The following is a 24,352-nucleotide window of genomic DNA, read 5'->3' as shown; positions in this document are numbered from 1 at the left end:
TGTGGAATCATGTAGACAGAGCGCTTTCTGATGCAACTTCCAGTCCTGTTTGCCAAAGCTTTTGCTTTCTGTTCAAACAAATTGCATTTGGGCAGTGTGAATTTCAGGGCTGGCACGCTTATTTAGATCAGTCCCACTGCAGGGGCAAAGGGTTCAAGCCTCACCCCTGACATGCTAACATTCCGATCCAGTTCAAGAATCTGTTTTTTAAAAACCCCAACGACAACCACACATCTGCACTTAAGGACAGAACTACGTATATGGTTAACATCACTTGTAGTTTGGCCCTGAAAGGAGATTCTAGATAAAACACATGGGAAACTGCAATCAGCTTAGACCTGGCATTTTGAGAGAAGAATTTGTAATGCTTAGTGAGATAGTTCTGAGAACACATTCATTATTTTCAATCCCAAATCCCTTCTTTTACTAGGATTCTCTGATTAGGGACAGGCAATCCCAGTGGACTTGTTTTGTGCAAAACTTGATCCTTTATTTCTGCAGATATTTCTACTTAGCCACACAGTTATCATTTCACGTTTGTAATACTTATCTGCAAAAGTGATTCAGGAGTTTGCAACGCGGATCTGAATAATTTCTGTTTACCACAGGCATATTATCACATTTAGCTTAATCAATTTGCCTGTCTTATTTTTTTTTTTTTTTGCAAGTCTGACGCTCTCAACCCTCTTCTAGTTTGGGACACTTGTATGCAACCTCAACCAGAAGCAGAAAAACCACAGATTATCTGTGGTATTAGGAATATGAGAGAGATATTACAATTTCCTTCCATGGAGATTTGAATTTATGCTAATACTGTGGTAATAATTAGTACTGAAATACAGTTTTATTTAAAATGAAAATCCTCTACTACCCCAAGGGATTTCACAACTTTTCTTGTAAATGACATTTCTGTTGTCAATGTAAACCACAGTCATTATTCACAGCAAAACAACAAATTTTAAGGGTTATTCTTAGATAGTAAGTTTCTTTATGACCACTGAATCCATTACCAGAATATGCAGCTATTTAAGGAAGCTAAGGTTCATTTGTTTTTAGTCTTCTGTCTTGGAAACAGGACCTCAATGCCATCACAGTAGTGTATAATACTACTGCCTTTTGAAAACTGGCAAACTATTATAGTAGCTCCTGCAGCTTCTTTGTGTTTGTATGCAGCAGAGATTACCACACTGCAGTCTGAGAAGAACAATTGGGCCACAAAGCACATAGAACTGCTTCTTCTTTCTTGTTAGCAAAACAGAAGGAGGCTGCAATCCGAACATCTGAATTGTGCTGTTGGAAGGGGACAGGACTGAGCAGATGTCCCCATCCACTGGCATCTCCTGGTCATTGCCAACTCTGACCCTCAATCCCCAACCCACCAAGCTTCCCTTGCTTACCCACTTCTTTCTTGACAATAGTGAATTGTCCCTTCTGTCTCTGGGACATATACAAAGTTCCCTCGCAAGCTGACTTTTTCCTTGGTTCTTCATTTTTTCAGCTCCATGACTCCAACACTTGTTTCCTTAGAATGGATCCGTGCCTTCTTTGTCCCACCTTCTTCAGACATCTCTTCTCACAGCCAACCTTTCTGGCATTTATTTTGCTTCTCCAGAACATGCAGCCTCCTATCCTTAAATGTCCTGGCGTTTCTCCCAAGCCCTCTGCTACCAGTACTATATTCATGGTCTCCTTTGCCTTTTTTCTTTCCCCACGGAATTCTCCATATGATTACAAACAAAAAAGGTTCCATTTCCTCAATCCATTGCTTTCTCCGCCCATTTTTCCTCCAGATTCTTTGTGTCTGGGATTCCTGCCCTGTAACTTCTCTATATCTGGGACCCCTTCCTCAGTTCTCAGTCTACTCCATGTGAAGTTTTAATCGTAACCAAACTGACAATTTTATCCTTCTTTCACTGATGTTCTATCACCATCCTTAGCAGGTAGATGCCCATAAAACAAGGTGGTTGCAGCACCATGGAAAGCTCCAGCTGAACAACTTGCTCCAACTAAGGCAGGAGTGGGCACCTGTGGCCCTCCAGGAATGTTTCTGGACTCCAATACCCATAAGCTCCCGCCAGCATGGCCAACAGTCAAGGATGATTGGAGTTGTACTGCAGCAGCACCTGGAGAGCCACAGGTTCCATATCTCTGAACTAAGGCCTTATAAGTCCCTCTATCCAGTCTAGCTTTTCTAAGCTCCATTTCATTCCAGCCTTAAGATCCAGCCCCTGATGACAAGAACTTCACTTTGTGGTCTTGGCATGCTCCCTGTGTTTTTGGGCAGGCAGGGTACAGCTGGGGGTACCTGGATCCTCAGGTGAACTGGCCTCAAAGAAAGGCATTCACAAGAATTCTGGTTTGGGGTCTGTGGGCTCCTGACCAACATAAAAGGAACCTGGTCCAGTTCTTCAGTAAGTAATATAAATGCCCCAGTCCCAGTTATCTCGTCCTCTTCCAACTCTGAGCTTGAGACCAGGGACAGGACAGTTGAAGCTGGACTGCAAACTCCTTTGTTTTCTGAGCAGCCAAACTATCACAGCAGTTTAGCCCATCAGTGTCAGGATTCACGTCCCCAAATCCAAAACAATATAGACATCTGTCTGTGATGTTTGAGGATTGTAACATCAGTGACAATTCTGCTTTAAAAAGTAATACATTATGCAAAGGTGAATTTGCAACACAGAAGCTAAATCCGTATGTTCTGAGGCATGTTGAGAAATAGGCATCCAACTCTTCTAAAGCTCTTCAGTACTAGTTGTCATGGGCCAGGAATTGGCTTCACCTGCTGAAAAGCAGCCTGAAGGAACAGAAGGCAAAGTGACTATCTGCTGCTGACCAGCCTTCTTGCTCCTGATGAGAACCAGCTGGTTCTGGCTTTCTTAAGCAGGGTTTCCAGTCTCAGTTGCTGGAAACAACATTTGTTGTTCCTGGCCAGCCCTTGCTGCTTCTTGCTTCTTGTGACCTTGGACCCTTGGCTTTCTTGACCCCAGGATTGTCTGTGTGAACTGAGATACTCCTGACCTTAGGAGTAGATTGAACCTTGTGTATGGACCCTGCCTCCAGGCAAGTACCCCCGAGACTTGGCTAGTGGGCTGGCTTCTCCCTCCACTGGGCTCTGCTGGCAGCACAGGACTATGACACTAGGTAACAACAGCTCTTAGCTTCTCCCAAAGCTGTTGTTAGCTTCTCCCGAACTTTCACCAACTCCCCTCCCTGCCCAATACTCAAAAAGTTCCTGCTTGGCATGGGTGCCCTACACACAAAAGGAATGTTGGTGCCACAAAGCGCTAGTTATTGGGGAGGCAGGAGTTGTTTGTTTGTTTGATTTATATCCCCCTTTCCCCCCCCCAACGCACCCAATATGGCATTTATAGTCCCCCCCCCCCAATGTTTTCTCAGAACAACCTTGTGGGGTAGCTTAGGCTGAGAGTGAATAGCTGGACCAAGGTCACCTAGTAGTCTTCATGGCTGAATGGGTTTGAACCCTGGTCTGTATGTCCTAGTCTGACGACACTAACCCCTACACCACACTGGCTCTCTTGAGATCTAGTTTACACACCAGAAACTGCTAGCCATTGCCTAGTAGTGGCAACAGCTCCAAGAATTGAGCTAAAAAGAATGTTTTATCCATTGCCTTATTGGATATTGCCTTATTGGATATTGCCTAGTTCAGCATTGTCTTTCCAACAGAGGCCAACCTCTGGAGTTCCACCATGCAAGTAATGACCATTCAACATATGGTGTTCATTGGCGTATTGGCTCTGAACATGAAAGTTCCATTTGCTCAACTACGTGATGTCCCATATTGATTTAGGGGAGTCCCGATGAACCATTGTATTTCATATTGACAGCTCCTCTTGGTTCAGAGTGAGTGTTGCTATGCGGTGAGCAATTGTCAAAGCGAAGCAAGCAGCAGTACCTAGAAGACCTGTCATTCCAGTCTAGCAAGAGCAAACACACTGATTTATTTATGACTGTGCTCAACTTCCTTCTTAAAAGGGGGGGGGGGAGTGTGAGAGAAATGTTCCCAGAGGGAGTGTGTATTCTAATTCTATTGCTTCAGTTAACATTAGTATATTGTCTTACACACAACAGTAATTTACTGTATTTATTGCTTGCATTGTTCGCAAGGAGTTGCAATCATGGCTTTTCTTTCTTCTTAAATATATTTTAGTAGGTTGTGAAACCAAATATGCCCTTTGCCTTTCTTAATGGGTAGGAGTTGGTTAAGAAGGGACGTGAGCTGTTTGTACAAGACCATTGTTGCATTACAACAATGGAGTATGTCATTCACAAACTGGTTTAATTAAAACAAAACGACAGAGAAGCAAGGAAATGAATGTGCTGTGATGTATACATTGATTTCTGAATGAGTCTTTCCTGTGCTGCTGATTTACACATTTACCTACTTTAAGGAAAAGGGGGAGGAAAAGCTGCCCACATAACTCATGAGGTTGAACATGATTTGTGGAAAAGGATATTAGGCTTGGCAACTATGGGTTCAAATCCATACGCAATACTAGCTTTGGACACAGTTATTAGATGAGCAATATATTTTATGTGAAGTTCCCAACATACTGCATAATCAGAATGCAGGAGAAACTATGCAGATGAGGGGGTGGAGCTATGCAAATAGGGTGATACTTTTATTCTCGGGTAGTAGAATAACCACCATCAGCTTGCCATGTGGGCTGCACATGAGAACAGTGTAGCAATGTGGTCAAAACCTGCCCTTTATTCCTGCCTCTGGGTGGTTTGGTCCTTGCTGACAGAGATCTCGGAGAGGGGTGCGGTATGCTCTGAATACTTTGCAGGGAGATATACTGCACTTCTTCAGATGCTCTTGCATTAAGCAACCTCGTCTTCCACACACAGCCCACTGGTTATGATGGGCATTTTGTCATACTATGGCATTTACTTGCAGTATGCCTCTTACTGTTACTGGTGTTGAACACAAGCCAGAGAGTGCTAGCATGTTCATTTCATACTTGTGGACTTCCCAGGAACATCTGGGAAGTGGCTACTGTGGGCAGAGAATCCTGGAGCCTTTGGTTTGATCCAGTAGGATTTGCCTTGTGTTCTTATGGTAAGTCCTCATCGAACCTCATTTGTGACAGAAATCGGTACATGTATCAGAAGCTCAGGAAATTCCAGCGCCTGTTCACATGTTACCCTCTAAATGAGGAATATAGAAACACTTGGTTGCTGGCAGTCACTAGTCATTACTGCAATCTGCCTGCTTTTGGAAGCAAGAGCTGGCTTCTTCATTGTCATCATCAAAATTTCCCATGGATTCTTCCATTAAGAATGCAACTTCTGACTTGCCTTGAATAATTCCCACGGAGGATTCATTTCAGATTTGTACTGTCTAGTGTAAACCTATTGAAGGAAAGTCCACAGCTCAGTGGCCTTGCATGTGCCTTGCGTGCAGTCCTTTTCATCTCCAGATAAGAGGACATCTGCTGTCTGAAGGCTTTGAGAGATGCTGCCGGTCAGAACAGGTAATAATACTGATCTAAAGGGACCAGTGTTCTTGGTGTAAGGCAGCTTCCTATGTTCCTGCCGAGTGCTGTCTGCCCATATTTTCTGTTACAGTTACAATAAACAGAAATGAAACATGCTGCAGGATTTTGACCATATTGGAAGGCCTTTTTTTTCAAACATTAAGAGCCTGGGAAGCTCTGCACATGTGGTGGCTTTTCTGTTAGTGATGGGATTCAGGAGAAGCCAGTATCAAAATTGGCTCCCAGTAACAGTAGAACTTTTAGAGTGACCTGGGTCCTCGGCTTGTAAATGACCTTCTGCTTCTTCTGTGTACACATATAGATAGAACTTAGAGACACCATGTCAGACTATTGGTCCATCTAGTTCAGTGATGTCTACCCTGACCTGCAGTGGCTTTTCAGGGTTTCAGGCAGTTTTCCCCAGCCCTAACTGAAGATACCAGGAACTGAACCAGGGACCTTCTGCATGAAAGCCAGATACTCTACCATTGAGCTAGTCCTTCCCCTCCCTCACAGTCTATCTGCCTTTGTTCACGACAAGGAGTCTACTCACAATGCACATACCGTATTTTTCGCTCCATAAGACGCACCTGACCATAAGACGTACCTATTTTTTAGAGGGGGAATGCAAGAAAAAAAAATTTCTTTAAAGGGAATGCTGAGCAGAGCCTGTATGCATCCCAGGCTCTGCTCAGCACTCCCTTTCATGAGCCGCGCGGAGCATGTGTGCGGCGCTTGCAGGCTTTTCCCCGAGGAGGGAGAAGGGCAGCCCATCAAAAGCCCCCAAGAGCCGCACGCACGCTCCGCGCAGCTCTTTAAAGGGAGCACAGCTCTTGGGGGCTTTTCGGGAGGTGGGGGAAGGGACTGAGGGGCTAAGCCAGAAGCTAGAACAGCAAGAGGGAGCGCTGCACAGTGATCCCTCTTGCTGTTCTGGCTTCTGGGATAGCTGCACAGCCTGCATTCACTCCATAAGGCGCACATACACCTCCCCTTACTTTTTAGGAGGGAAAAAGTGCATCTTATAGAGTGAAAAATATGGTAGTCCCTGGTCCCACCCAAGATTCTACACATGTTGAGCAAACATAAACCTATGAAAACCTACAAGCTGATGATGTATGTGAACCAGACACTCAGAGGCTCCTGTATTAACAGTTATGCACAAAGCGTAGAAGTACAGTGTGGCGAAAGTGGCCTCAATATTAGGCCTAGGAGTCAACTGAGGTTTGCTGCTGTAGCAGAAACTGGAGAGGCCGGTAGTCTTCCTGTGTGTTTTCTTTAATAGTCGTGGGTGAACTTCCATGCACATCTGTATCATGTGGCTTTGACAGCATGCACTACGTAGGTGGACAGGAGCTGATGGGTGTGCCAGGTGGATCTCTTTAGGTTCTCTTGTCTTAAACTCTTATATCACAGGGCATGCAATCTTCTGTTAGGCAAAGGCAATGCTAGTGCTGGCAATTCACGCAGGAAGCATGGCAAGCAGCCAAGACTAACAGAGGACAAATAAATTAGACACACTGCATATAAGGAAAGGAAAGTAACTCTTCCGACTCTAAGGGTGCCTTTGTTGCTTGGCTTTCTCATCCTTGGATGCTCCCTTTACTTCAAGGCAAGGGTGACCGGGTTCAAGTCTGGAGATTGGATCTGGCCTGAGAGAGATCTGGTAGAGCTTTCAAATTAGTCAAGTGTTGATTAATAGGTGGTTTCCCGTGAAGTGATATTGTTTTAAAAAGTATTACATTCTTTAAAATGACATTTCCTTGTGAGTTTGTATGTATTATCCTAGCATGTGTACTCTGTAAACATGGACGTTCTTATAGCTAGTTGAGCCTGATTTTATTGCTTATTGTGACCAACTCATGAAGGCAATGGACTGTGGCTCCCTTGAGCAGGGGTGGGGAACATCAGGCTGGATGAGGGGCAAATATGGCCCTTCAGGCCTCTCCATCTGGCCCTTAAGGCCACACCCCCTCCCTAGCCACACCCCTCATTTTCCTTTCATTTACTGTTTTATACTTTGCCAGTGCATAAATTATGATTAGGGGTGGGGACTAAAAGAGGCTGGCCCTCCTAACTTTTTGTGACTGATACTTAGCTACTGTTCTTAAAAAAAAAAAAACTTTTGGAGGGGCATGATTTGCCTAAATTTTATTATTTAATTTGTATACCACCTTATACTTGAGATCTCATAACAGAAATTTGGGATTAAGGTATGGGGCTTGTAGGTTTCTGTAAAATCAATGTACCTCCCTCCCTTATTGATGTTGAGGTCTTTCCCTACTTTTCCTTAATGCTCATTTTATTCTGCCCAAGTCTGTTACCAGCACTCATCTCACTTTTCACTCTCATTTTTATGCCTAATTCAACCATGCTATTCTTATGCTAGGGACCCCTTTATCATCTGCCTCTGCAACACAAGGAATTGGCCTGTGGTTATGTAGGATATTATGCTGCCTTCTTTCGATATGGTGTTTATCTACGTGTTACAGGGACGAGGGGTAAATGTGTTGTGTGTCTGACTACTGCAGTATGTTCGGAAACTCGAAGGTGGTTCAGAATCTAGGATTAGTCCAAAATACAACAACCAAATAATTTGTTGAGCCCGCTTAGCGCAGGGAACAGTACTGGGTTGCTGCCACTAAGGTTTAACACTGTGCAGCCAGAACTTTAAGGGGAATGGCTTGCAAGGAATATATTTTACCTGCTTTGAGAGATATACACTGTTTGCATAAGAAGAGCCATGCTAGTAGCCCAACTAGTCCAGCATTCTCTTCTCACAGTGGCCAGCCAGATGTCTATGGGGAGCCCACAAGCAGTACCCAAGAACAAGTGCACTTGCCCCTTCTGCAATTTGCAGCAGCTGATACTCAGAAGCATACTGCCTCCAATCATGGATGGCTAGTAGCCATCAATAGCCGTATCATCCATGAATTTGCCCAATCCTCTTTTAAAGCTATCCAAGTTTCATAGTTTAACTGTGCACTGCGTGAGGAAATGCCACCTTTTGTATGTCCTGATTCCTTCAACAGATACCGTATTTTTCGCTCTATAAGACGCACCAGACCATAAGACGCACCTAGTTGTTGGAAGAGGAAAACAAGAAGAAAAAAAGATTCTGAATCCCAGAAGCCAGGACAGCAAGCAGGATCACAATTTAGCTCCAGGGACCACACATTCGCTCCATAAGACGCACAGACATTTTCCCTTAGTTTTCAAGAGGAAAAAAGTGCATCTTATGGAGCGAAAAATACAGTAGTTTCATTGGATGCTTACAAGTTCCAGTGTTATGAGAGGGAGAAAAGATTCTCTTAACTGCTCTCCCCACACCACATATAGTTTTATCATCTTCTATCATGTCTCCTCTTACTTGCCTTTTCACTAAACTGAAAAGCTCCAAATGCTGCAACGTTTCCTCACAGGGGAGTTGCTCCATCCCTTTGATCATTTTGATTGCTCTTTTCTGAACCTTTTCCAGCTGTACAATAGCCTTTATGAGGTGAAGCAACAAGAACTGTATGCCGTATTCTAAATGGGGTTGCGCCATAGAGTTGGCCACTGTGAGAACAGGAGACGGGCCTGTGGCTTGATACAGCAGAATCTTATGTTCTTATGGTATGTACCTGAATACATTTGTGGTAAAAGGTTATGATATTCACAGGCATTTGAATAAGTTGTTCGAGGAGATGGACATAAACTGTGTTTTTCACTCAGCTGCTCTGACAATTATTTACTTGTTTTATATGTTACTGGTTTTTTAAAATTAAATTGCTTCATTTAAAATGCTTTGTTTCTAATCTGCATTGTAACATACTTCTGGGACAACTATTTATGGAGGGTGATATGTAAATGCTGCAAATAAATAGAAATTGTAAATGTATTGTCCAGGTGGGTAAGCAGTGAGAGCTTACTCTTAATATGCAATCTCATAGCATTGTTAATATGATATTTTAAGTCCCACACGGACCTATTGTGTAAGGTCTAGCACTTTAATTTTAGTGCCTACAATATATTTTAATTCAAACTAGCTTAAGATACTCAATTCAGTGTTGACAGCAGTGACAAATAATATTGGTGTTAGCTAAGCAACTTTTCTTCTTCAAGCATTGTCTGTTTAAAGTCTCAGTCTGATAATGTGGGAGGCAGATGGTCAGAATAATCCAATTCTTCTCCCAGGGTGCTAGGATCATCTCACGTCTTTGTGAAGTAAACCATTTAACACCTCAGTGTTCTGGTATATGATAGGCCACTCTAGGCTGAACATTCCTTGACTTGGTTAAAAGTAAAACAGCATGGGTTGTGCAGATGAACATACCATGTAAAACTGTGCTACGTTTGCTCATCCTGCAGATTCAGGGGAGATGTATGTCATTGGCTGATGCACCGTTTGGTAGCCACACAGTGACCAATGAGATATAAAACAGACCCAATGAAGCATCAGCAAAAACTTTAGTGGCCAAAAACATAGCAGATTCCTTATCTGTCAAGTGCCTGGGAGGAGGAGGAGGAGGAGGAGGAGGAGGAGGAGGAGGAGGAGGAGAAGAAGAAGAAGAAGAAGAAGAAGAAGAAGAAGAAGAAGAAGAAGAAGAAGAGGAGGAGTTTGGATTTGATATCCCGTCTTATCACTACCCGAAGGAATCTCAAAGCAACTAACATTCTCCTTTCCCTTCCTCTCCCACAACAAACACTCTGTGAGGTGAGTGGGACTGAGAGACTTCAGAGAAGTGTGACTAGCCCAAGGTTCCCCAGACTACGAGTCTACCGCTCTTAACCACTACACCACACTGGCTCTTACCAGCGTTACGTTTCTACATGCTGCTGACAGGATGCTAATGATGCTGTCAGGTGGACCTCAGTAGGGAAAGCCTTCCACAAGTAGGAAGCCACCACAGAAAAGGCTCTCTCCCTGGTCACCCTTGACGACCCTCAGAGGGGGCACCCAGAAGAAGTCCTCAGTGGAAGACCAAAGGGTTCAGATAGGCCTACATCAAGAGAGGTTCTCTGATAGATATCGGGGCCCTGAGCTGTACAAAGCTTTATATTAACTGCGATGACTCACAATGTGAATTAGCACTGCCTCACAGGAGCATCTCATGGTGATGATCGTGTAGTACCTATAATTTGTGTCCCAACCAACACACGTCCTGGGAGTGATTCAAACTCCCTTGCCTATGTTACCGTAGGGGCTTGAAACCCAGCTGTAATTTGACAAGTGCTATTCCTAAGCCTACTTTTAGGGAAATGCATTTGTATGATCTACCTGGTGCAGGCCTTCTATGGTTTAAAACACTTGCATAGCGTAGGGATCGTATATGAAAAGAAAACCTCTAGGGGCTGCACTTACTGTTGACATTTTCTTTTTGAATGGGCCTTTATTGCAGATGTGTTTGCTTTGTGATGTTTCTACTTTCATTATTCCTTGTTCTCCAAATTGGCAAGAGTGGAACGATCGCGGTGAATTTAAGTAAGGCATGGCGTACACATCCAGCTTTTAACGGTAGTGACTGTGTATTGTATGTCAGATAATGCATGTTGACAGAAGACATTATTGTTACAATGGAGGGTGCATTTTTAAAGCAAGGTGAAACACATGTATTTGAAAGATGTTTCCTTTTCTCCCCGAACTTAAACTCAGACCTCACACCACAAGCTATGTAAATAAATCTTGGCTACAGTGAAAGCAGACAGCTTGGAGGCTGCCACTTTGCTTCGTTGCACTTGCAGAGTGCAGGAAGAGAGCTCAGCACGGCAAGCGGCCTTTCACCAAAAAATGTATTTGCAAGAAATGGAATTAAGTGACAGCCTGGTGCAAATACTCCTCACCCCATTCTCTCTTGGCTGATGACTGCGTGGTATTTGGATAGCTGGACTCTTTGCAAACAGCACCGCTACGGTGCGATCCCAATACTGTTAGATGGTTGCCTCGCAGTGGGAGACCTCCTGCATTTATTTGTCCATCCCTGCTGGCTGAGAAGGGGTTAAAGGTAACATAAAGTCAAGGGAATGGATGAATACTTGCTCATGTTGGTGTGTCTTGACATTAGGTGGACAGCTGGACGTGTGGGAAGTAGCTACAAGGAGGTATTACAAACTCTCTCACCACAACATTATATGCCACTACTTGTGCATTTGGAAAGGTATAAAGGTATAAAGGTGCTGGAGGAGACTCTTGAGAGTCCCATGGACTGCAAGAAGATCAAATGTATCCATTCTTAAGGAAACCAGCCCTGAGTGGTCACTGGAAGGACAGATCGTGAAGCTGAGGCTCCAATACTTTGGCCACCTCATGAGAAGAGAAGACTCCCTGGAAAAGACCCTGATGTTAGGAAAGATGGAAGGCGCAAGGAGAAGGGGACAACCGAGGACAAGATGGCTGGACAGTGTTCTCAAAGCTACCAGCATGAGTTTGACCAAACTGCGGGAGGCAGTGGAAGACAGGAATGCCTGGCGTGCTCTGTCCATGGGGTCACAAAGAGTTGGACATGACTAAACAACAACAAAGGCATTCTTGGGTAGTGGTTAGAGGTGAAGTGGGGAATCTGTGATCCTCCAGGTGTTGCTTCATCCCAGCTCCCATCATTCCCAGCCAGCCCGGCCAATCAGGGATGAGTTGGAGTCTAACAACATCTGGAGATCACTAGGTTCTCCATCCCTGGGCTAGAGCATTGGACTAGGAACGGCGAAGATCCAGTTTCAAATGCCCAGTCATCCAGAAACCTTGAGCCTGTCATCACGTCTCAACCTAACCTACTTTACAGGGTTATTCTGAAGATAAAATGATGGTGGTCGGAAGAGTAATGTACCCTAATGTACACTGCCCTGAACTCTTTTGATGAAGGGTAGATTATGAAAGACAGAAAGAAATCACCCAGGATTCCAAATATGGCCTGGGGAATCCAGCCTGGGCTATCATGAGCATCCTGTGGGACTTGGGGAAGCCAATATAGGGTCATGGTGGTTGAGGGTGAACTGGGGTGAGCCCAGCACACCTCAGAGTATAATCTGAGGCCAATGTATTATTTATGTGCTAAATTTATATCCCACACTTTCATCTCTAAAAGTTCCGAGGTGGCAAATAATACCAAAAGGTAAAGTGCAATATAAAGCTTTATACCACATCAGGTAGACAACAGAAACTGAAGTTTCTAAAAGGTTTCATAAAAGTTTATTAAAACTACACTCCACCTCAGAAGTAGCAGTAATACTTAATAACAACAACAACACTGTCCTATCTTCTAGGGATGTCATAAAAATCCCTGAGATATAATCCATGTGGTGTACTTAAGATGCACGATAGTGACTATACCATGATTATTGCTATATTACCTGTGCAACAGTTATCTATTTTGATGCCTTCAAGAATATTGGGGTTACTATTATTGCCATGTTGGAAAAGTTAGCTAGCACATTTGAATGGCTGACTTCATAGATCAGCCTGAGTCTTGGCTGGCAAACAAGGGTGTTTTTTCCCCCTTTTCTTAAACAGATGCATACCTCTGAACTCTTACATTTCAGCCTGTGACTCACAACCTATTTAGTGGGTGTACTTGTAATTAAACCAGTGGGGTCACAGCTAGCTTAAGCCTGAATGCTACAAATTAGCCTTAATGGTTTTGTGGATATCACTGAAAGACCACAGTGTCGAAACCACTTATTCAAAAACAGCTCTAGTAAAAGAAGTAGCAGAGAGTGTTCTTTCAGGTATAAAGGGAATATATTTTCATGTTGGATTAGAGATATTAATTTGCAGTAGTGACTAGAAGAAGAGAGCCAGGAGTTGGTATTTATTATTCCTTATAAATGAACAGAAAGAGAGTGCCGTATTCTGTGTAAGACTGTGTGTGTGGAAGCAAGCATTTTGTGAAGGGCCAGAGCTCAGTACAGTTGTACCTCGTTCTGGAGGTCCGTTCTTAACCTGAAACTGTTCTTAACCTGAAGCACCACTTTAGCTAGTGGGGCTTCCCGCTGCCGCTGCTGCGTGATTTCTGTTCTCATCCTGAAGCAAATTCTTAACCTGAGGTACTATTTCTGGGTTAGCGGAGTCTGTAACCTGAAGCGTCTGTAACCCGAGGTACCACTGTAGTAGAGCATTCGCAGAAGGTCCTAGGTTCAATCCACAGCATCTCTTGGCAAGGCAATGAGACTGTAGTGAGCAGTGCTGTGTTCTGTGGTTGATCATGATGCTCCTACCTACTGGGATGGTTGGGGGGTGGACAAGGCCGGCCACTGGAAGTCACCACTGTCCCACCCCACTGTCCACTAATGCCACACATTCATTGCCTGAAGTCCTGAGCTGCTTGCTGACAGCCATTGTAGACAATACTGAGCTAGACTGACTATTGACCCAACCAGTGCTTTTTTCCTTAAAAAAAAAAGTTTAGGGGTCCTCTCATTGCGTCTGAGACTCAGGAAACACCGTAACAGGAAATGAGGTTGCCATGGGGGGGGGGTAGCAACGGAACTGACGATACACCGTGCTGTTCAACGGAACTGATGATTCACCGTGCTAGAGAAGAAACTAATTTTTAAAAAGAATTTTAGTTTCTTTTCGCGTTAGATCACAAAATGTTAAGGGGTACGCGTCCCCCTGCGTTCCACCCCCCAGAAAAAAGCACTGGGTCCAACTCAATATAAGGCAGCTTCCTAGGTGTGTATGTGTATGTACAGACATGCCTAGGGTTGTTAATATTATTTTTTATTTTACTGTTTCTGCTTTTGTCCATCACTCCAGGAAACGTTTCTCTTGTCTCCCTGTCAAGTTGCTGTTAAAGACACGGGAGCCTTGCCAATAAAAAGAATAAAATTATGTTAAATAATTTCAAATTTCAAATAATTTAAAACATTTAAAATCTCTTCTCCACCCTTTACCATAAGGTCCCAGTATGGGTTACAATAAAATATACATTTATGAAACCTTTACGACCATAAAACAATGGTGTAAAAACAATTAAAAACAGTTCCATGTATAAAAACAATGTAAGCATTAAGATGTGTGATGGAAAGGATTGGCAATGTGGATATTTAAAAAAGGATATGGGACATATTTGGTGGACCTGTGCAATAATTTAAATCATTTGGGGAGAGGTAGTAAAGATAATATTATTAATAACATCTTACATTTTACCATTCGACCCCTGATAATTTTATTAAGGCATTTAGAGACACAAATAAACCATAAGGATTTAATATGGAATTTAATAGTACTTCCTTGCATGCTAGCTGCACACAAAAAAGGAAAAATAGGTCACCACCAACAGTGAAAGAGTGGTTGACCAAAAATTTGTAGGGGTAACAATGTTTGAGCTTATGAAATTGATTAGAGTAAAAGAAAGCAGACAAGAAAGAGAAAATCTGAGAGATAAATGGAACCTTCTTATTGAATTTATGAAAAATAAATATAACATAAATGTGAACGGCAGTTTTTTCTATGTGATACAACATTAACTAAAACATTTATAATGTATTTATTATATGTAGTTTATCTTTTGTTATTATTGACTGCATATATATGAGATTTAATGAAATTTGTTTATAAAACTTAAAAATATACAATTATAAACAGTGAAAGCCATAAATAAAGAAGTGTAAAAACCATGAAATCAGCTTCATTTCTAAAAACGATGCAAACATTTTTAAAAATCCATATACAAAACCATTTAAAAAATATGATCTGGAAAAAATTGTGCATTTTAATAGTAAACATTTTTTTTAAAAGGTTTAGATGGGCTTTGAAAATTTGCTTATGATAGCAGATAGATATTGCCAGAATAACATTTTTTACTGTATTTACTATTTCTATACCATCTTTCACTCTAGAGAGTACCAAAGTGGTTTACAAGAAAAAAAACAAAAAACCAGGTTCTGTTCTTAACCTGAAACTGTTTTTAACCTGAGGTACTACTAATGGGGCCTCCCGCTGCCGCTGCACGATTTCTGTTCTCATCCAGAAGCAAAGTTCTTAACCCGAGGTACTATTTCTGGGATAGCAGAGTCTGTAACCTGAAGCGTCTGTAACCCGAGGTACCACTGTAATATAACAACAAATCTTAAACCTATCTGTAAAAAAACATATCAGTAAAATAGTATCAATTACAGCAGTCAGGGTGCTGAAAACTGGCAGTACAGTCTGGAAATGCCTGAGCCAAATAGGTAAGTTTTTACAGCACACTGGAAGCACCAAACACTTAGTGCCTGCCTAATCTCCAAGAAGAGACATTCCCAGTGTTGTCCAATGATGGCCTGCATGACATAATTGCCAGAGATCCTACCCTGTGCATCTTTACAAGGACATGACCCTCACTGAGCAAAAATTAGACCGGATGCACTGTTGAACCTGTTTCTCAGGTTCTTCCCCCAGCTATCATCAGGAGCCATTTCTTTAGGCTAAAGGAGAGGGAGAGAGATGGGATTTCAGGTTAGCTCTGCTGAAAGACCAGGAACTTTTGGCTGCTCCTCTCCTTAAATTATTTCCATCCCAGAAGGTCATTATGAGAACTCTGTAAGAAATAGTTCTCTGGTTCCCCCAGTCCCGTATCCTTTCTGTCATGTTGTTTAGACTGGAAGCCTCTGGGAATTGAGTCTCTTATCACTGACATTGGCAAATCCCTCTGGGACCCTTTATTTGCCTTGTGGGAGATAAAAATGTTTTAAATAAGTGAGCCCTAAGGAAAAACAGGAAAAATTGTACAGCATTGAATTGACATTCCTTGTAATTTTGGAGTAAGGTTTTCACTTGTGGAAAAAAGTTACCAGTTAGCAGGAGCAGCTATGAAGGACCTCTGTTTATTCAAAGACATGATCAAAACCTGGGAAGAATCTTTGGTGTTTTAATCCTTTACTATGCGTTAGAAATACCTACAAGAAAATGGTGGTATTGGGCAAACTATCTAACCTATGTTATAAATTTCAAATACTTTGTGAGTTGCTCAGTAGTTGTGGTGGTGCCACGGATGAGGGTGGCATTTCGGGTGGTGACTCAAGACATGGTCTTCTCCATGGCAGCACCCCATTTGTGGAACTCCCGCCCCAGGATAGTGTGTCCATCTCCTGTATTGTTGGTGCTCAGCCAGATGGAGGTCATATTTTGTTTACCCAAATTTCTATCTCTTCTATATTGCAGCATTCGCCAACCTAGGGTTCAGCTGCAATGACTGAGGCTGATGGAAGCTGTAAACCAAAACATTGGGAAGACGTTGGGTTGGGTCTGGCTGGATCTGGTGGGAGTTTTGCAGCAGCAAACATCCATAGAACAGGCTGGGGAATCCTGGTCTATCACAATCTCAGTTGCTGGTATTATTTGTATTCAGTTTTAAAGGATGTATTTTAAGTAAGTTTTTATTGCATAGATCGGCTTTTTATGCAGCTCAGCACATAGGCTCCCATGGGGGAAAGTGTGGTATAAAAATAAAATAAAATAAAAATACGAATGTGGTCTGGGACTGGGGGTCGGGGGAGACTATTTCCTGTTGGATGTCCTACAATATATATGTTGAAACTGGAATAGCACCATTTCCTAAACCTCTTGTGTCTCAAAGTGTATTCTTATCAGAGCCTTGCATCTTCTGGTTTCATAGTTATAGAAACATTTTGGTCAAATATTTTGGAATAGGGATCAGCAGTGGAACACTCCAAGGCAAACTGAGTGCCAGCTGGCTGCCTCCTGCCAACACAATAGAACGTAAACAGTAATAATGTGATGACTCCAGTGTGTTACCTCCTATCCTAAGAGTGGGAACCTAAGCCACACACCCTCTCCAACTCACAATCTTCTTTGTCTGGCTGGAATTTGTCCTTGAACTCTAACAATGCTTCTTGCTTGTCTGTGTGGAGGATGCAGAGGGATGTGTGGGTGTAGAAATAGGCTACTGTACAAAGGTAACATTCACATTCAATGCTCAGCTTGTTTTTGCCTCTAGCCACACCTATCACTTACATGTGGCCCTCTGAAGGTTGCCCAGGAGGCAATGTGGCTCTCAGATGGGAAAAAGTTCTTGACCCCTCTCACAAAGTGATCCTTCAATAAAATTAGTTATTTATCAGTGCATTTTGCCTTTATACTGGCTCTCAGTGAATATAGCAACTGACTTTCCCATATAGACTTGCCTACAGGAGAGGCACTGCTGTTAGATCTGCCATGCTGTGAAGTTCATGGGGTGGTGGTTCATGAGAGGACCTCCTTTGCAGTAGAAAGCCCTCCCCTTCAAGGTGTGCCTGGCCCCATAATTGTGCATGTATTGGTGGTGATTCAAGACAATCCTTTTTTTGCCCAGGCCTTCTTTTAGGGAGTTGGGATAAGATCAGAATTATCCACCAGCACTAATCCTGCAGTATCATTGCTGGTTTGGTTTTGCTGTTTTACACGTTTTGTTTCGTGTTTTAGTGCAATCTTCTCCAAGCTGAGAAGATATCGCTCCCATCATCCCTGACCATTGACTACACTGGTTAGGGTGAACAGGAGTTGTAGTCCCAAACCAGATGTTGTGAAGTCCTGGTTTGTTTGCATTAGGCAAACAATATTTGCTATATTAAACTGCATATAACCTGACCTGGAATTGCATGGTCTGTGTGCTATAGATCCATATAAATGAATCAATAACTGAGAGAGGTTTGCCACCTAATGTGCAGAACAGAAGCCAAAAGTCTACTGATGGTTCCGGAGGAAAGAAATGTGCAATTTATTCCTTTAATTAATTAAGATTGCTTTTCTACACACAGGCATCTGGGAGAAATCCACATGGAGTTTAGGGAGGATTTGTTCTGAACAGACATGCACAAGATTGAACTGCATATGCATTTATTACATAGCTGCAAAAGAGTCGAAGGCGGCATATCTGCAAAGAGTGAACTAATTTTGCCTTCAGGAGGTTGGTTAGGCTGAGAGACAGTGACTGGCCCAAGGTCATCCAGTGAGTTTCATGGCCCAGTCCAGAGCTGAACCCAGATCTCACTAGGTTCAAGGATAGTTCTATTCACTACTCTCCGTGCTAAATACAGTCTGCCTCTGCATATGCAATTTAAGATGCAGAATCCTCAGGATCTTGACAATTCACAGTATTAATCCTATATGTCACTTTGTTTAATAACTGCTCAAACAACTGCACAGTATCCTCAGCTACTAAATTAATGTCCAAATAATAACAATAGTTGTACTAGTCGTAATAAAAATACTCTCTACCAAAAGTGTTCTGGCTTAGAATTTAAACTGACAAATTTATTCCATAGTTAGTCAGCCGTTTCTGCTGCCGCTTACATTATCAGAACAGTTCATCCTAATATTTAATGTAATTTTCCTTTGGTCTGACTAAAAATATATATGTCCCCATACCTTTGTTTATTATTTGATTACTAAGCACTTGATGCCTTTCAGATCAGAAAGTTCTGCCTGTTGGCTAATTCACATATGAAATGCATCCCTCTGTGTTGTTGCCATCGTCTTATCAGAATGGAAGAACAGATCAGACCAAAGATTCATCTTGCCCTGCAACCCATTTCTAATAGAGGACAGTCAGATGCCTCTGGCGAGCTCACAAGAAAAACAAAGTAGATAGGGAACTTTTTCTACCTTGGTCGTAATACTAGAAACTAAAGTCATCAGAAACTCTGAATGTTGAAAGATTCAGAACAGAAGGAAGTTTTGGGTTTTTTTTGGTGATGTTTCCAGCATCATGGAAAGCCTGGGCTCTTTGTCAGGTATCAATCTCCTCAAGGGGATCCTCAGCATCGAATTCAGGGGCCCTGGCTGTTAAACAGGAGCAACTCTCGAGCTCTGTACCAAAATGCTGTTGAGAGATTCATGTCACCCTGGATGCACACTGCAATCAGGTGGCCCAACTGCATGCCACTTTGCCAGTGATGGTGTTTAAATTCCCAAGAACGTTGCAACACAACACTGTGACACTTAAGGAAATGCTCCTCATAAATCCTAATTAAGGAAGACAATAAAGCAAAATTTTACAGAACTTTCACACATAAAATTGGGCCTGGACAGGTTCCAGGGGTTTTTTTTCCTCATCTGCCACCCAACAGTCAACTCGCTGTGTGGTTGTCATGTGCCTGATGTGAACACGGATGACCTCAAAATGGCCTTCAGGACAATCGTGTGTTGAGCAAAGGCAACCTCAGAACTCGTATTTAACTAAGTTGGGGAATAATAATGGAGAAATCCTTTGTTGATGATGTGTCTGCAAAGGCAATAGGCGTTTTAAGAGCGATGGATGTCAGTCTTACAGGCTTTGGGGGAGAATTGCAATTTATGACATGTTAGGATAAACAGTTGGATTATATTTCTGAAAAACGTGTTCCATCAGGTAAAATCATTGTGATTATAGGCTCTAGTAGTTTAAGTAAAGAAGTTATGCACTAAAAGGTTGAAATTGTAAAACACGTTTGCTTGTGCTTAACTGCTAATCCTTCCCTGTATCTATGTTGAATAAACTACAAGAAGATGAGAGAGAGGAAAAACCACCCCTCCTCCTCAGCATTAAACAATAAAGGCATAGATGGCACGCTGTTTCATCTTGATAAACAAAGGCAACTATGCTGTTTTTTTTCAAGATGTAACCGTCACTGGTCTTTCTATTTTGTCTCAGTGCGGAATACGAGTTAAGAAACTAGTTTTGTTGATTTCAATGTGGCTAAAATTAAACCGATGCTTAACTCTCGTTGAAAGCAATGGAACTGGGGAAATGCTTAAATTTGGCTGGGCTGCACCTCCGTTTAAATCTTTTTGTGGTTTCCACCCCCCTTCCCGTAGAAGGGGAAAAAAACTTTATAAATCTGGCTGGATGAACTGATCAATGTTTATATTCATTATAAGTCACCCACACCTTTTGGAACTCCTGCTGCAAAAAGTGTCTCACTTTTGTGGGTAACCTGGTTTCAAAGAAAACAAATAGTCTGTTAATTAAAGCAAACAAACAAAATAGATGTGCTTGACAGTACTGGACAGCAGAATAAAAAAGACCCTTCAGTATCTTGCTTTATGTAATTTATATAATTTAGATGTTTAGGGTCTCAAAAACAGATGGACAAGTACTTGAAAGAAACAATAGACTAACTGACCCATGCATATTAGAAGTTACAATCAAGCAATTATTATTTGAGCTCAAGAATGAGTTGGAAATATTTATTTTAGGCTAACTAAATGGACCTCATGAGGCCCTTTGTGTATCCACATATTGTGCCAATCAGAAGCATGTGCTAAAGCCTTGAGCATGAGGTAGAAATTTTCTCTGTATTTTTTTTCATAAATAAATAACTTTGCTTGTGGAAAAAGATAACTCAAAACACTTTGCTGCATCTTTGTTTTGTTTTTGCTTTTATCAAATTGTTTGTGGCTCTTTTCCCAGTTAACTTTAGCTGCTTATTAATTAGCCTGCTTTTGATATTTGGTTTATTTTAAGGGAAAATGCTGCAGATGTTAGATAGACTATTTTAGAGGTGCTTTGCTAATACAGTTTTTCCAGGATTTTCCTGCTGGAAAATAATACAGCTCGGCCTTACTATTTATGAAGTAGAGATGTGTGTGTTGGGTGGGGATCATTCTAGCATTTCGTTTTTTAACCTGGCCATGTAAATCCTTAGGAGTTATTGTTCGAGTGATATGTTGGAAAGGATATGTGCATCATTTCAAAAAGTTTGTGGTTATGGTAACATGTGTTAGTTATCAGTAATTTTACACAATAGTTTTAAGTGAATTCATATCTGGGGAAATTGGGGACAAAGTTACAGACTGAGCTGTTTGAACTTTTGTTAGAATTTCTTTTTCAAAATCACCTTGTGATGATACTGAAGTCCATATGAAAGGGAACAGAATTCATTTTTGTAAAGCCTGATTCGATCAGTGCCAGGGGCATGTAAGAAGCAATCACCTTTATTTTTTGTTTTATACTTTCCATTCACAGTGCCAGCTGACAAGCTTGTTCAGGCATATTCAGTTTGCTCCCTCGCAGTCGAACCCATGACCCAGTTAACCCAAGGGACCTACTGTTTCACCTGATTCATATTCCTGAACCTAACATGATGCTACCAGATTAACTTACTTGCATGTTGGGTCACAAGTTACCTAGAGACAAGACTTTGTTTAGTTTAAACTAAGTATTCTAGAGTCTTCTAAAACCTTATTGATGGAAAAATGAACGCCAGTCCTTGTTTGCGTAAATTATTCCAGACATTGTCTCTGTCTAAAATTTCTTCAGCAACCGGATTTAGAGCTTAATAAAATAAAACGTGCAGATCTTGCTTCCCCAAAGAGTGCTTATAGTAGATATTAGCAATGTACTACAGTAAATTATTCCACCATTAAAAATGCAAATAGTCCTTAGTAACAGACTTTAAATTCCACCACAGATATGAGTATTACCTTTCTTAGCTTTCCCAACTGAATTTCTGGTGATGGAGTATATAATCAGTCCTCCACATCATGTAATGATTCTCCTCTCCCTCTTTAAAGTAACATGCTATATGTCAGATAAAGCAACTACATTTTTCTTACCTCACAAGTTCACCTCTTGCCTGTGAATTATTGCATTCGTATTCATGAAGTGCTTATCAGACAAAACCTACAGAAGAACATAAGTAAGCTTGTGGGGTGGGTGGTGGTGGAGGAATATGAATTAATGAGTTAGTTTACACATCTTCCAGTATATTATACAAAAGATAAGCGAACGATTAATCTAGCAAAACAGGCCTTGGTTTATTTCAAATTAATTTTTGCTTTGTTTGCTAAATTGAAATATTTTTAGTTGCACCCCCTCCCCACCACCAAAAGGACACTTTTCAGGGAAACATTGTATATGAAGTGAAACACATTTTGTGCGAAATAACTTTATGTCTAGCTAATAATTAGCTTTTTCATGCTTCCTGGCTGGATAATCTCTTACTAGGAGCGAGAATAAACTAGATTACGACTGCTTGAAGTCTGAAGCCAATTTAAAATGTATTACAAAGGGGAAGCACACCACAGCAAGTAATCTATAGGAAGGGGGAAAAAGGTTCTACAAGTGTCCCACAAATGTTTGCCTTCTTTTAGCACCACCTCGTTTCACATTGAAAATTGTTTCAGAGAGAATTTTTCTTTAGAGGTTTTTTTTTTTAAAAAATGTCATAGATGGTTGATAATTTACAGTACAGGGAATTTGACTTTTGTTAATTAGAAGTTTCCATAGGAGAGCATACTGTATATAACTGTACACCACCTATATGATAAAACCCTTCAGGGGCTCGGCATGGCTGTTCATGCGGCGTCTTGCTTAGGGTTGCATTAAAAAGGAATGACCTAATATGAAAAACAAGCAAACGAAAGTTACTTGCACTACTAACCAACTCTCGATTTGGGCTGTTCCTAAGTCTCTCTTCCCCCCACAGAGCAAGGGACTTCCAACCATAAACTGCATGCAGGCTCTTTTTCATGTTGTGACTTTTCCAAATCCATCTTTCCCAAGGCAGGCAAGCTGAGGATCTCTTCCGATCCCTCCTGTGGAAAGGTGAGCTCCCAAACTTGCACCACCCTAGACAAGGCCCCCCCACCCCCATGCAAAACCAGGGTCAGCTCTTTCGCACTGCATCACTGCATACAGAATTTCCCAAGTTCAAGCCCTGGCATCTCCAGGTAGGGAACCCCCCCCCCCCCCCATTTTAAACAACCGTAGAGCCTCTGCCAGCATTGAAGCAGCCAGTGGGCTGACTGGGTGCAAAAGCTTCTCTGAAAACTTCCTGTGCGGGGCATTTCTTTTTCCTTTTAAAAAATGAGTTTGTTTTTTTGGGGGGAGGAGAAAGTCTCCCTCCTTTTGCAAAAGTGAACCCACCCCACCCCCCCTTGCTAGTGCTCCCCCCTCTCCTCTCCCCGGCCGTCAGGGGCAAAGACGTGTGAATGATGTGATTCTTCCCCGGCCGCCTTCGCCTCGTGGGGCTGCTGCCGCCGCTGCCGCCGCTGCGAATTGCGCGAGCGAGAGGAGACGGAGGAGGAGGAGCCGCCGGAGGAGGAGGAGGAGGCCGGGCTAAGGCCGGCAGCGGCGAGAGGGGACGCCTGCACTGTCTCTTTAAGGGCTCTCCGTCTGGGGTGGCGCTTTTCTCTCGCTAAGGCTCCCTTTGATATTAATAGTGTTGGTGTCTTGAAACTGACGTAATGCTCGGAGACTGAGGTCCTGACAAGCGATAACATTTCTGATAAAGAGCTGATCTCCTTGCAATCTCCAAAAGCCTCCTCGCCTCTCCTCCTCCTCCTCCTTTTTTGGGGCTTGTTTGTGCCACTAGAAGCCAGGCTCTCTTTCCCTCTCTCTCTTTCCTTTTTCATAAACATAACCAGGCAGATCCAGGTCCTCCTTTGCGCTTCCCCCTTTCTCTCTCTCTCTCCCCATCAGCAGAGGGGGCGAGAAGGGGGGGGGGGGTTGTAAAAGCAAATCTTTATTTTCCCCTCTCTCTTTCTCCCTCCCCTTCTTTTTCTTCCTGCTTTTAACCCCCGCTTCTCCCTCTCTCTCTCTGTCTTCCTCCTCCTTTCTCCCCCCTCCTCCTTCCTTCCTTCTCTCTCTCTCTCTTTCTCTCTTACCACCCCCCCCCCCGCTTTCCACCTCTTCCAAAATAATCCAAGATCAACTCTGTTGCAAACAACAGAAAGACGGTTCATGGCTCAAGCGACAGTTCCACCATCTTTCAAGCTGCTCCGGTTATTATTATTATTATTACTGCTGATTAATCAACAGGTAAGTGGTGGCGGCGGCGGTGGGAGATGTTAAAGAACCGGGCCTGTGGGGAGGTGGGGGGGCCGGTTTGAAAAAGAACAACATCAGGGGCTGTGTTTTGTGTATGTGTGGTTGTTGGGGAGGGCAGGAGAGGTGGAGATCGGAGGTGGGGGG

At 42.5% G+C, this 24,352-nt stretch overlaps 1 protein-coding gene and 1 long non-coding RNA gene across 8 annotated transcripts in view; one reads left to right on the top strand and one right to left on the bottom strand.

Moving 5' to 3' along the window:
• Positions 1-17,242: 17,242 nt before the first annotated feature.
• LOC310766310 lies at positions 17,243-22,841 on the bottom strand. Its single transcript, XR_014550049.1, has 3 exons — positions 22,821-22,841; positions 21,994-22,060; positions 17,243-19,422 (listed from the first exon to the last, which is right to left on the bottom strand). It is a non-coding gene; the product is annotated as an uncharacterized lncRNA (long non-coding RNA).
• A 642-nt stretch (positions 22,842-23,483) lies between these two features.
• TRPS1 (transcriptional repressor GATA binding 1) overlaps positions 23,484-24,352 on the top strand; it is a 240,413-nt gene continuing 239,544 nt past the window's right edge. For 2 of the 7 annotated variants that reach the window (XM_083621857.1, XM_083621851.1), the window contains exon 1: positions 23,484-24,199. The gene's annotated coding sequence lies outside the window, so the exon portion shown is untranslated. The remainder of the gene's footprint in view (positions 24,200-24,352) is intronic. The other 5 variants (XM_083621849.1, XM_083621846.1, XM_083621844.1 and 2 more) reach the window with 4 other exon arrangements.

This window comes from Podarcis filfolensis (assembly GCF_964270895.1).
Source record: "Podarcis filfolensis genome assembly, chromosome: 7".
NCBI classification, from domain to species: Eukaryota; Metazoa; Chordata; class Lepidosauria; order Squamata; family Lacertidae; genus Podarcis; species Podarcis filfolensis.
This window is presented reverse-complemented; position numbering and strand designations above follow the sequence as displayed.